This window comes from Paramisgurnus dabryanus, chromosome 7, assembly GCF_030506205.2.
Source record: "Paramisgurnus dabryanus chromosome 7, PD_genome_1.1, whole genome shotgun sequence".
NCBI classification, from domain to species: Eukaryota; Metazoa; Chordata; class Actinopteri; order Cypriniformes; family Cobitidae; genus Paramisgurnus; species Paramisgurnus dabryanus.
In genome coordinates, this window is record NC_133343.1 from 3,856,219 (window position 1) to 3,868,574 (window position 12,356).

General features: G+C 38.0%; 1 protein-coding gene across 1 annotated transcript in view; it reads left to right on the forward strand.

Annotated features, from left to right (window-relative positions):
- Positions 1-12,356, forward strand: part of LOC135783174 (protocadherin-9) — a 351,944-nt gene that overhangs the window by 63,960 nt on the left and 275,628 nt on the right. The gene's annotated exons all lie outside the window — the stretch shown is intronic.

Consider the following 12,356-nt stretch of genomic DNA (forward strand, 5'->3'; position numbering starts at 1 on the left):
GTCGGTAAATACTCGGCGAGGATGTGTATTTATTTGTTTTGTGTCCTCCAGGAGCTCTTTGCCCTCAGCTTCAACCTTAATAAAATGAGTATGGTTATCTCTTTTCTTTCTGCAAGCATCTGCACTTTCGCTAAAATGACCCGTGGGGGCTCGGTGAGGGAGCCTCGTGTGCCACCGCTGTTACTGGAAATTTGCCTGATTATCAACAAACAAAATGGGCTTATCTGGAGAGAAGTGAAGTGCGCTCGAAAGATTAATTAGCCTGAATGCTTCGGACGCTTTAATGAAGAGGACTAAAGCCGAGGCGGTGGTGTGATTTCGGCGGAAGTGCTCGTATGCAGGTGCGGATCGCGGCGGGGTCGCATGTAGGCTGCGCATTTTAAATGATGATGCTGTTATGTCATAACACCTTATCGTCGTTCTTTAAAAAACAGTTGGGCAGCTTTGGTCCCCTAAGGATCATTATCTCATGGCACAGTTTGGCTGAATGTACTGTACTTTGGACATTTAAAGTCCCCATGTAGTCGATAATTGTATCACTTTAAACTAGATACCTCTTGAAAGACACTGGACAGTTTAACGAGATTTGGGACCCATTTGTTACCTTAAGGAATTGTATTTCATAATGTAATGTACGGTAACTGAACTGAACTGAAGTGTTGTGTATTACTGACAATATCAGGGCGGGTTAAATTTAAAGGAGAGGTTTTTTATCTAAGAAGATTATACACTGTAAAAATGATATATCAATATATATCAATATATATATATCTGTTACCTTAACTTAAACAAATTAATTTATGTAAACTTATCACTTGATTTTGCATGTCAATTCAACCTACTATTTTAACATAACTTCAATACTATTGACTTATAAAACTCGTTGAAGTTAATTTTGTAAGTAAAAGTCGCAAAAAATATATATGTTGATTTGAGAAAAATGCTGCATTAAAGTCAAAACTTTAAAACATTGACTTGCATAATTAAATTGTTTAAAAATGCATTTTTACAGTGTGGATTATTCTATTATTTTAAAGTTGAATAAAAACTTATACAACATTTTTTTTATCTTTGAGCATTAAAATAGCATATGTTAAAGTATTTCCTGTGATAATAATAATTAGGAACTGCAAGAAAGTGAAAGTGTTTTTATTATAGCAAAGATAAACAATTAACAAGGATAACAGTATAATTGTTTGGTTAAATATAAAAAAATGATCCTTTTACTTACAGGCCAGCGATCATTTCTTTGCATATTCATTATTAGCTCACTCATTTTTCTAATCAAGTTTAGTTGTGCTTCAAGAACTCGTTAAAAAATTGAGTTTCATATTTGAATTTATTCATAGCAGATGCTTTATCCAAAGAGACTTACAAGTGAGAATAATACAAGCAGAAACAATAACAGTGCCACCAAATTTTAATTTGGTGCTAGAATAGTGTAGTGATAACAGGGGATTGAATATTTATTACAGTGGAATTAATTCTTAAGTGCTTTTGGAAACCATTCAGCATTTTGGAAATACAGTAAATGATGGAAGATCATCATATAATTGTTTAATGATTATATAATGCATAATGAATGTCTACATTAAGCTTAAAAATTTATGTTATGGAAGACAAAAACTGACTTTTTTTACCTACAACGGGGTGGTTTCCCGGACAGGGATTATCTTAAACTAGGACTAGGCCTTAAATTAATTTGGAGATATTACTAGTTTTAACAAACATGCCTTACTAAAAGCATTACCTGTGTGCATTTTGAGGCAAAACAAAGGGCACTGATTTATTTTAAGATATGTCAGTGCAAGTTGTTTTCAGTTTGGACAGCTCTTACATTTATTTTAGTCTAGGACTAGACTAATCCCTCTCCGGGAAACTGCCCCAATAGGATTAAAAAAGAGCATACTACTGTATGTAGTACACCTGGCCTTGTACTGTACACACCAACCACAAACAACATTTCTTCTGTGTGAATGATCCAACATACAAATTGTGATTATTTCCAGGATGGACTACCAAATGCACTCCAAATTTGGAAAACCTTAAATGCATGACTTCCCCAATCATTGTACAGTAACATATTCGTGTCTTTAGTGACTCGGGGTGCTTATCTAACATGATTGGGTCTCTAAACTGCCCAAATAATACAAAACTGTATTAATATTTTATTAACAATTCCAGATTGATAAATTAAAGCATGTTTTGTTTACTTTGACATTTCAGTTGTCATCAAAATAGGTGTACCAGACGTACCAGCAGGACACGCTAATACCCCATTTTCTTAAAGGGACACTTCACTTTTTTCGAAAATAGGCTCATTTTCCAGCTTCCCTAAAGTTAAACATCTGATGTTTACCGTTTTGGAATCCATTCAGCTGATCTCCGGGTCTGGCACTAACACTTTAATCATAGCTTAGCAAAATCCATTGAATCTGATTAGACCATTAGCATTGCGCTCAAAAATAACCAAAGAGTTTCGATGTTTTTCCTATTTAAAACTTGACTCTACTGTAGTTACATCGTGTACTAAGAATGACATAATAATAATCAAGGACTTTGCTGCCGCACCATGGCTGCAGCAGGCGCAATGATATTACGCAGTCCCCGAAAATAGTCCCCTTGGTAACTTTCAATAGCTGGGGACTATTTTCGGGCACTGCATAATATCAAAAATATCAAAACTATTTGGTCATTTTTAAGCGCAATGCTAATGTTTTAATCAGATTCAATAGATGGTGCTAAGCTATGCTAAAAGTTGTACTGTAACGCCAGACCCGGAGATCAGCTGAATGGATTCCAAAAATGGTAAAAATTAAATGTTTAACTCTATCGTAGCTGGAAAATGAGCATATTTTCAAAGAAAGTGGAGGGTCCCTTTAATAATGTGTGTTCTCATTGCCTTGCTATTGCATGTTTCTGTTACAACAATCGTGTGATACGTAAATATGAGGTAATTGTAAGAAATGAATTTAAGCAAAATTCTTCTGTGCATGTGCACATGGATATTTTTCAACATGATCTCACAAAGTTCCGTGGTATAGTCACGGAATATTTTGCTAATTTTTCCGTGTCCGTACCACAGACATTCTTTTCCGTGTCAGGTTCACGTATTGGTTACTCAATTGTTTTTCCTATTTTTAAAACATTGTTGCTTGGGTTTGGGTTAGGATGTCACTTTAACTACTGGTTTATACTATTTTTTTCAGATTTTTAAACAATTGTCGCCTGACGTTAGGGTTAGGGTTGGTTTTGGGAAAATACTATGACTCACGCCTTTACATGCGTACTTTTCTCCTGATGATCAGATCACGGACTACACGATCGAAATTTGCATCCGATTGATCTCAATCGTTTTGATTAAGGTTTTGACTTCTTTTCAATCTGATTGAGCCACCACTACGATAACAAACTGATTATTTGGTTGCATGTAAATGTACCTACTGACAGCTTATTTGGTATACAGTGATGCAGATCACAGAGGCAGAGGTACTTTGTCGGACTTTGTCATTAAAATGTATTTCTTAAACAACAACAAAGAAAAAAAAAACTGCTAACAAATGGTTTAAACTATTGACATTTACTTTAATTTCCTGCCTACAGTCACGAGACACCAAAAGGTAAAACGGATTAAGTGCAACAAACTTTTCTTCTGTATTTACATGCACCTGTCCAGCCTAAAACTTTGCATTGTGTATGTGCACATTAAAAGCTCTTGATTTACAGTACAGCATGACGTATTATCCATCTGGTTGTAAACACGCAGAAAAAAAAGGTGCAAAAGTTGGCACTGGGATGGTACCTTTTAAACCTAAAAGGTGCACATTGGTACCTCAAAGGTACATATCTGAACCTAAATTAAAAGGTAATATAATGTATGTCTGGTGATCTTTTTATGCAAGTTTGTATGCTTGTGTCTGTGCTCAATGTCTTATGAACATGGCCCTCTCTGTATAAAGTCCCTGAATAAATGATGACTAATAATCAAGCAACATACTTTAATGTATATGGAAAATGCTCTCACAAACACACACAGATTTATATAATCGAGTTGTCAGCATTACCTGTCCATCATACACGCACTTATTTACCCTCAAATCCGCAAGGCTACTTGACCGAGAGCAATATTTTCCCCTTAATCAGATTCATAAATTGGTAATGATATTCAAGCACTCGTGTGATATATGGCAAATTATAATGTCAGCGTGTCTTAGTTATGCCGCTGTCATTTGAGTACAGGCTCTATTGCTTTAATAAATCATGGTGGGTGGGATATGGCAGTCATCAGATTGAATGATAATAGAGAAACGCCATAAATAAGTGCATTTGGTGCTCAATATGCATCTTGTTGATAATCATAATATGACTCATATTATAATAACAGACCCGTCATTATTATGACATGCAGATATAGACAAGAGGACTCATTACCAGGGAACCAGGATAACCAATCCAAGCCGGATTTAGACTGGACAACTTTTTGTGGTAATGTAAAAATAAGATTTAGGCAATTGTATCACAAATTATGCAGATTGGGTCTTTAAAGGTTTCTACCCCAATAGAATCTGGACCTTCATTTGATAGACCCGCCCCACACATACGCAACCCAGACAATGATGTCGGTTAGTAGACACACCCCTTACTGCTGATTGGCTACAAGTGTGTTTTGGTACTCGGCCCGACTCTCTTTTCCAAAGCGATTTTACGTATCGTCCACTCCGCCTTTAATGACCCTATACACTTTTTAAAATTAATGAATTTGAAAACATTTTTTGTTTCTTTCGAGTTAAATTGTTGATAATAAATAGACCGAGAAATATTAAGAAGCTAGAGGTCACTTCAAAAAAATAAATGAGGGGGGTGGATCATGCCCAGGGTCACTATAGGGTTAATGTCACTTCAGATTGTAATACACACTACATTCGTTTTATGTATTATTACTATATATTAATTTACTAAGTATGGCAAACTACATTTTATTAAGTCTAACTGTGGGTTCAAACCAGATGCGAGTTCAACGATTTGTGCGAGTAGATTACATACAAAGTCAATGCAAAGACACGATCAGACGCGTGCTCGCGTGGGACGGTGCGAATGACGCGATATGGGCGACACGTTTGCAGCGAAAATATTTAACTCGACTGAAAAATTCGCATGACATGAAGTTATACCGCGAGTAATCTAGCGCGAGTAAATCGATGCGCTGCATTTTTTTTAAGTAAACAATTTGTTATTTTTTTTTCTTTTAAAATCTTCACCTGAATTTCTAAACCTCAGTGAATGACACAAATGGTATTGAATATATTGTATTTGATGTTTTAGTTTCTTGCGTACTGCATTTACCAAGTTTAGGTCCCTGCATAACAAATGTTTACATTTAATAACTTGAACACTGTAAAAACAATATTTTCATAAGCTGATTCATATTTAGGGGTCGACAAACAATTGCTTTTGCGATTTAAATTTCCTCTGCATAAACTGCGCATCTATTGCTTTTAAAGGTACAATCAAGGTGATGCAAGCAATGCTCAAAACCTTATAACCAGATCTTACAATTATTTATACTATGTGTCCGTTGAACGCTTGAATCTGATTGGCTGATGAACGTTCCGATTTTCTGGGAAACGCACGGCGAACGTAGTTCCAGGCAGCTCTCTTGATCGCATTACAGTTCCATATCACTTTGCATTGTTAACTCTTTCGCCGCCATTGACGAGATATCTCGTCAATCAAGAGAAAACGCTTCCCTGCCAATGACGTCTTTCCGCAATGCCGCTATCATCCACCAGGTGGCGCCCTTCCGCAACTTTTTAAACCCGGAAGTATTGCCCTATGGCAAGGGGCTGCATGTCCGTGTCTGTTTTAAAGATCGCTCTGAATGGGATCTCTATGAAAAGTCCGTCACAAAAATGGAATTATCTTTTGCAGAAACCTACCCATATTTAAAAGCTGATTACAAAAGAACTACTGAAGGTAGGATGAAACGTTTTTTTGTTTTGTTTTTGAAAGTAGAGGGTCTGTTCTTTTATTTGGTATATTGTATGTTTATATATTTAAAGAAGAACATTTTCTGGAAGGAATTAAACTTTGGTGAAAATCATGAAAAACGCTGGCGCTGGCTGGCAACTTTTTTTTTTTAAAAGCTGGCGGTGAAAGAGTTAACTGTAATAAGGGACTAACATAAACAACATGACAGACGATTTTCCGAGGCAATAACGGCGCTGTTTAGAGACGCACAGAGGTAGCCTTGTTCACACAATCTCTTTCTCTCTCGCCCTCTATCTCTCACACACACTCTCGCTCTTAGTCTTATTTTCTTTCTCTCTATGTGTCTCTGTCGTTCTATCTCTCTTTATAATAACTTCATTAATAACTGCATTAGAATGCTATCAACGGCTCAAGCCTCCATTACCAGCTTTAAAATTACATTTTGGAACAAGCAAAAGAGCTGTTGGATGAGACGCGTCAGAGTCCTATAGAGATTTAAGTACAAAAAACGGACGAATCCCTTTAAATATATCATGTGATTGATGTCTTGAGGTGTGGAAACCGTAGTATAAGCATAATAATTGACTCCGGGTCATTAAATTATTGAAAAATAATGCACACCCGAGGTGTAAAGCAACTCCGCTCCGTGTCGTGGCCGCATGGTGTGCATTATTTTTCTAATAATTTAACGGCCCGTCGTCAATTATTTCTTACACATAGTTAGTCACATTCCTATACACAAACATTACTACACTGTACTACACTTTTGGGGTACAATATTATATTCTTAGGACCTGTTGTGTACCCTAAGGGACTTTTTTGTACAAATAAAATTTAAGGCGTACAAAACTGTTAATTGTACTTTACTTTAATAGATAAGCTACAGTAAAGGATACATAAACATTGTAATATTTTGTATGCCTGTAAAAGTACAAAACAGAACCATAGGGTACCACCCCAGTGACAGAAATGATACAGTTTTGTACCTTTTTTTCTGACAGTGTACTATAAGCCTGTAGTCTTTAAATGTCGGGATTTTAACAGTAGAAATAGTTTCTGAAAAACTTTAAAGGTCAATGAAAAGGTTCCGGATAAGCTATAGGTTGAGTCCATATATCAAACCAAAAAACAGAGGCAACCTAAATCGTGGTGAGCTGATCTGGGTCATATCATCTGTCTACCAATCCCAAAAATCAATTATTTGCATTGCCTTAACCCATCATAAATCATAAAATCTTATTACCTTGAAGTGCTACTCAGTACAGTAGGCAGGCCCACTTTAGAAATAAAAGAACATTAATATTTGATTAAAGAAGAACGTGAATCGCCATGCACCGCTTTCATTTATGTCATGTGAATTATATCGCAGTGTGGTTTAATTCGACTTAAATGGCGGCAGACGCAGACAAGGCCGTGGAGAGCTTAATTGAAACTCCTGTTGTGTAGAGGAAACCTATTACAGTTATATGTGGCCTTATTAACGGCAGAAATGAGGTGCTGGAGAAAGCTGAAACTTGCGAGTTTTGATATTCATCAGCCATCGAAATTGCGTTCCCAGGCATACGATTTGCAAGATACCCATTTTGTAAACCGAAAATCATCTCATTTTAGGTGCTGCAGTTGGAAAACAGATCACATACGGCATCATTTTAACATTAAATGCAATTTAAATAAGTGCAGACACATCCATGCCCATGATTAAGTTTGCAGTGATTCGCCAGTTTTTTCTGTTTAGCTCAGTGGTAGAGCATTGCATAAGGAGTGCAATAGGTCATGGGTTCGAACCCAGGGAACACACACATTATAAAAAATGCATACCTGGAATTAGGGATGGTACGATCTGAGTTGTCACCATAATGTTCTTTGTTTTCTTGTTGTTTGTTCTAAACTTTGTTTGCAGTGGTGGATCCGCTACTTTTCTTCATCTATTCTTTTTTTTAATGCACTGTAAATGCTGCAAATCAGTGCTGCACTGATAGCCTGGTAGAGTAATAATTTGAATTTTTTTGTATTGCGTATACATGTCCAATGCGGCCATCCGCGTGTAGCTGTGGGGAGTATACTCAGAAAGGTGCGCGGACGCGTGCGCGCGAGCCGGACGCGGATGCGCAAAAAAGTACACCCCGGCCTTAAGATTAAACTGCACAAGCGAGTGTAGTAATATGTAACGTATAGAAGGGGTGCTACGTTAAGCCAAAGTCGGCTGACTCCCAGGGGTGGAAAAAAAACCTTCTCATCCAGTGTGCGACCCCCTTTAGGGTTTTTCTTTTTTTTTTCGAAATAATTTATATATGTCAGGTATTTTTGGAAAATATGGGTTTTAGTTGTAAACTGCATTGGTAAATAAAATTTGCCATAGCAGAAAGATGAATTAAACTCATTCTCAAATGTTACGATAATGTACCGTCTAAATAATGCAAAACTACAGCAACAGTGTGCATAGGAGAAAAACCGAAGCACTCAAGGTTTCTATACTTAGACTCCATGTACAGTACATTTCTTTCTTATTGGATAACACAAGCGATCTTTTTTGCTTTTCCTTACAGCTACGGAAGTGTTGAGTTCAGTCGAACATGCTTTGAGGAATGAAAGACAGACAGCTCTTAGTTTTTATGGATGGAAACAGCTTCTGTCTGGCTTTGATCACACATCTTGCTCTCGAGAAAGCTCTCAAACACAGAAACCTCGTTCCTAACACTGTACACGCTCCTTGTACGCGCCAAACTTAGATTACAGTAAAACATGTAGAAATCAAAAACGATAGTAAAAATATAAGCCAGCGCTTTGTTTTCCCTGCCTGCTCGCTCACTAATGGGTAGAGGAGAGATTCACGCTGGCATTAAGCGACTTTGCCAACTGCCAAAGTGTGTTGTCCAGGTCAACGTGACATTAATTAAAACACAAAGCGTAGGCAGCACTAGCTCCCAGACAAATACTCGAAATAAATATATACGGTGGTGGAAAAAAGACTTTTTGATGCCTTGGCACAGGACGGATAACTTCAGATTTCACCACGCAAGTGTTGAGAGATGATGAGAGAGAGAAACGGATAAATATCACATGTAAGAGGGAGAGCGAGAGCGCTCCCCGAGGCATTCGGGGGTTAGAGACAGTGATATATGCCCTGGGCTCTCTTCGGCCCTGGCTCATTACTGGGTGGCCATTTTGTAAATCAACAGATAATTACGGTATACATCATACGCTGCTCGCATCACCGCAGTTTACCATATTTGGTTAGGTCCGCCGCTAAGGGACAGGCAGAGGTGGAAAATGAAAAACTGCTCATTTTGAAGCTTGGTCACTTGGTTTTTATAATGGATTGAGGACATTTGTATTGTTGTTTTCGGGTCATCTGTCTTTTGGCCACCACTCTTTTGGTGACTTGGAAATTTATGCAAGCCGTATTTTACTTCAATGTATTTGTTTTTCGTGCTTAGATATATAAGAATGAATATATAAACACTTTTATTTGTTTTGTTTGTTGGTTTGTTTTCTTTCAATCACGTAAGCATTTAGGTTTTAATTCACGGCTGTGCAACGAGCAATATGTTTCGACTTTTCTTTCTTTGTTCTTGAATTTCAATGAGATTGCCAGGGCTCCGCCAAAGCCTTTTTGATTGCTTTTCCTGCTTGAGTATCACTCTAATATCAGCTGAAATGTCACCACTCATATGTGTTTGTTTCATATGCATCTCTTTGTCTATTGCATGTAAAATAAGAGAGAGAGAGGGAGCGATAGAGAGAGAGGGGGGGAGAAGCAGATTACTTTACAAAGGGCAGACTTGATTTGAAGGCTGGATATTTTGCTCGGATTCTCGGCAAAAGGTTTGTCAAACACAAACAGCGTATGCTTATAAAGGCAATTTCATTTTCAAAGGAGATATAATCAGTCGGGACACAAAATGCGGAGAAGAAAACATCTTCAGTTCCGCCTCACCTCTAAAAGCTTTGGGTAATTTGCCGGCTTTCGAGTTGACCAAGTGTTTGGAAATTGAGAGCCCTGTAATTTTACGCTTACTTGTAAAATATGAGACACACAAAATTTTGCATAAACCTTTTTTTCTTAGTTCAGTTTTTAGAAGATCATTCCCTGTCTGTCTTTATTTAATGTTTCTTTCAAAGACTTTGAAATTTAAACCTAACTTAAACTAGTTGTCTTGCCACAGTTGACGTATTTCTCTATGGATCGAGAAAGTTGAAACATATCAGTGTTTTATTGCCAGTGGTTTTTAGTTTACATCAAAGTTATAAACCACAAATCACCAGCCCGTTTCAAATTGCATAAATCGTAAATGCGCCCAATGGAAACACGGCAATTTTGCATAAACTCCTATAGATGGTTTCATCGGACGCACTTGCGGTAACGCAATACACGTCTGGTCCGAACTTTACTTCTGGTTTCGTTTTTTTTTATGGTCTTACTAGTTGCTAAACTGAACTCTTGAACAAATGCCTCATCGAAATTAACAAATGTTTTGGTTTCCTTGGTAATCTATGTGTTGTCTATTTTGCTTGTTATATAAATAAACTACGTTTAAAGATATTTATTCTTAGCAGAGTTTACCGGAAGTCACCTGATGTATGCAAAGTCATATGATCATTCTTTAAATATAACGTGGTATGTTTAGTTGGAGGACAAGACCTTAAGAGGTGTGTATGACTTCATGTGGTGTCACAAGAACCAACAAGCACATGACATCAAATATACTGTAGTATGCTTTCAAGTCACTCTTGCTAAATTTTAATGTCATCCGCATGTCGGTCCACGCAGCTCTGTATATAGTACTCACTATTAAGCCGGTGTTTTGCATGGAAGAGTTTCCGTGATGAAAGCATTGCTGACTCTGATGAGGACTACACTCCGGAGACAATACCGCTACCGCATCGTCGACTCGAGGAAAAGCCACGCGATATTTACTCTCGTTTGATTGCTTTGTTTTTTCCGTTTGCCTTGTTTGCCTTCGCTGACTGCATATGCAGGTACTGTGAGTTCTGAATGCTCTTTTTCTGCCGTAGTTTTGCTCTTCCTAGAGTGCCTCGTGCACGTTCAAATCAATCGGGTGTGCGCATGTGTGGGCAGATCCCGTAGCAACAGGGGTGTGCCATGGTCGCGAGAGAGAGTGATAGTCGCGCAAGCCAATCATTTGTTTCGTCCCGAATGGAGAGTTCTAAAGACACTCGAATTTTATACTCTGTTTTTCAGAGTACTTACATTTTAATTATGTATTGGAATATAAAGACAGTTTAAATAAATTTGTAAAACAGTTTTTTTGATAATTCCTGCCTTTAATGCAACCTGATCTCACAATTTTCCCTGTTATAGTCACGGAATATTTTGCTCATTTATTCGTGTCATTGTCACGGATCTCCGCATTTTTCTGTGTCAGTTTCACGTATTGGTTACTCAATTGTTTTTCCTATTTTCTTACCCTTGTCCCGTGGGTTTGGGGTTAAGCCCGATTTATGGTCATGCGTAAACTCTACACCGTAGCTATGCTGTAGGTTATCCGTAGCCTGTGCGTAGCTCTGCGTAGCCTGACTTGCACCTCGCAACAGCGCGTCAGTTCTACGTGGACCGCAAGCGCCATGAATGGTCCACCAGAACCCCCTCGTCAGGTAAAAAAACTGCGTCATAGGTATTTCCGCTTGCGGCGGTGAAAACAAAGATGAGCCAAGTTGAGGACAAAAGTCGCTGTTTATTTACTTCCATCATTGCTGGTCTTCTCAAATCATACACAACAAGTTGCTGTTTCTTCTTCGTTTGTGGGTTAACTTGCCAAGCTGCTTCTTCTTTGACGGTCGCGCTGCTACTGTGGTTACACGCGTGGTTACTGCCTACCAGCGGTCTGTGCGTGTGTTGGAATGTCGACGTGGAAGACGCAAGTATAAATGAAAACCGACACGGAACCTACACCATCGACGCTACGCCATAGGACCTATGCACAACTATAACGAGCCCTTTAGAATGACTTTCTGTTACATAAAATGACACCCTAACCAAAACCCAACTCTTAACCTTACGTCAGGCGACAATTGTTTAACCTGATAAGGATCACTGTGCTGTACACGGCACATCCCCTCCTTTGGATGTGAGGTTGCATAAACAACATTGTAACTTTGAAGCATTAAATCTTCAAAATATACGGTCATGCGGCACATCGTTTGAAAGCTTAGACTCTCAGGATTCCATTAAGCACAATTAATCCCTTCCATTACTACACAAAAAGCATAGTATGATTTATAGCACTCATAAAACTGTAATCTAGTTATTAGTTACCAGAACCCAGGCGGCCCCGATTTAGGTTATTTACTTACCCTCAAAATCTTCCCTTTATCCACTTCAGTGAAATTGTCCAAAACAAATTGTT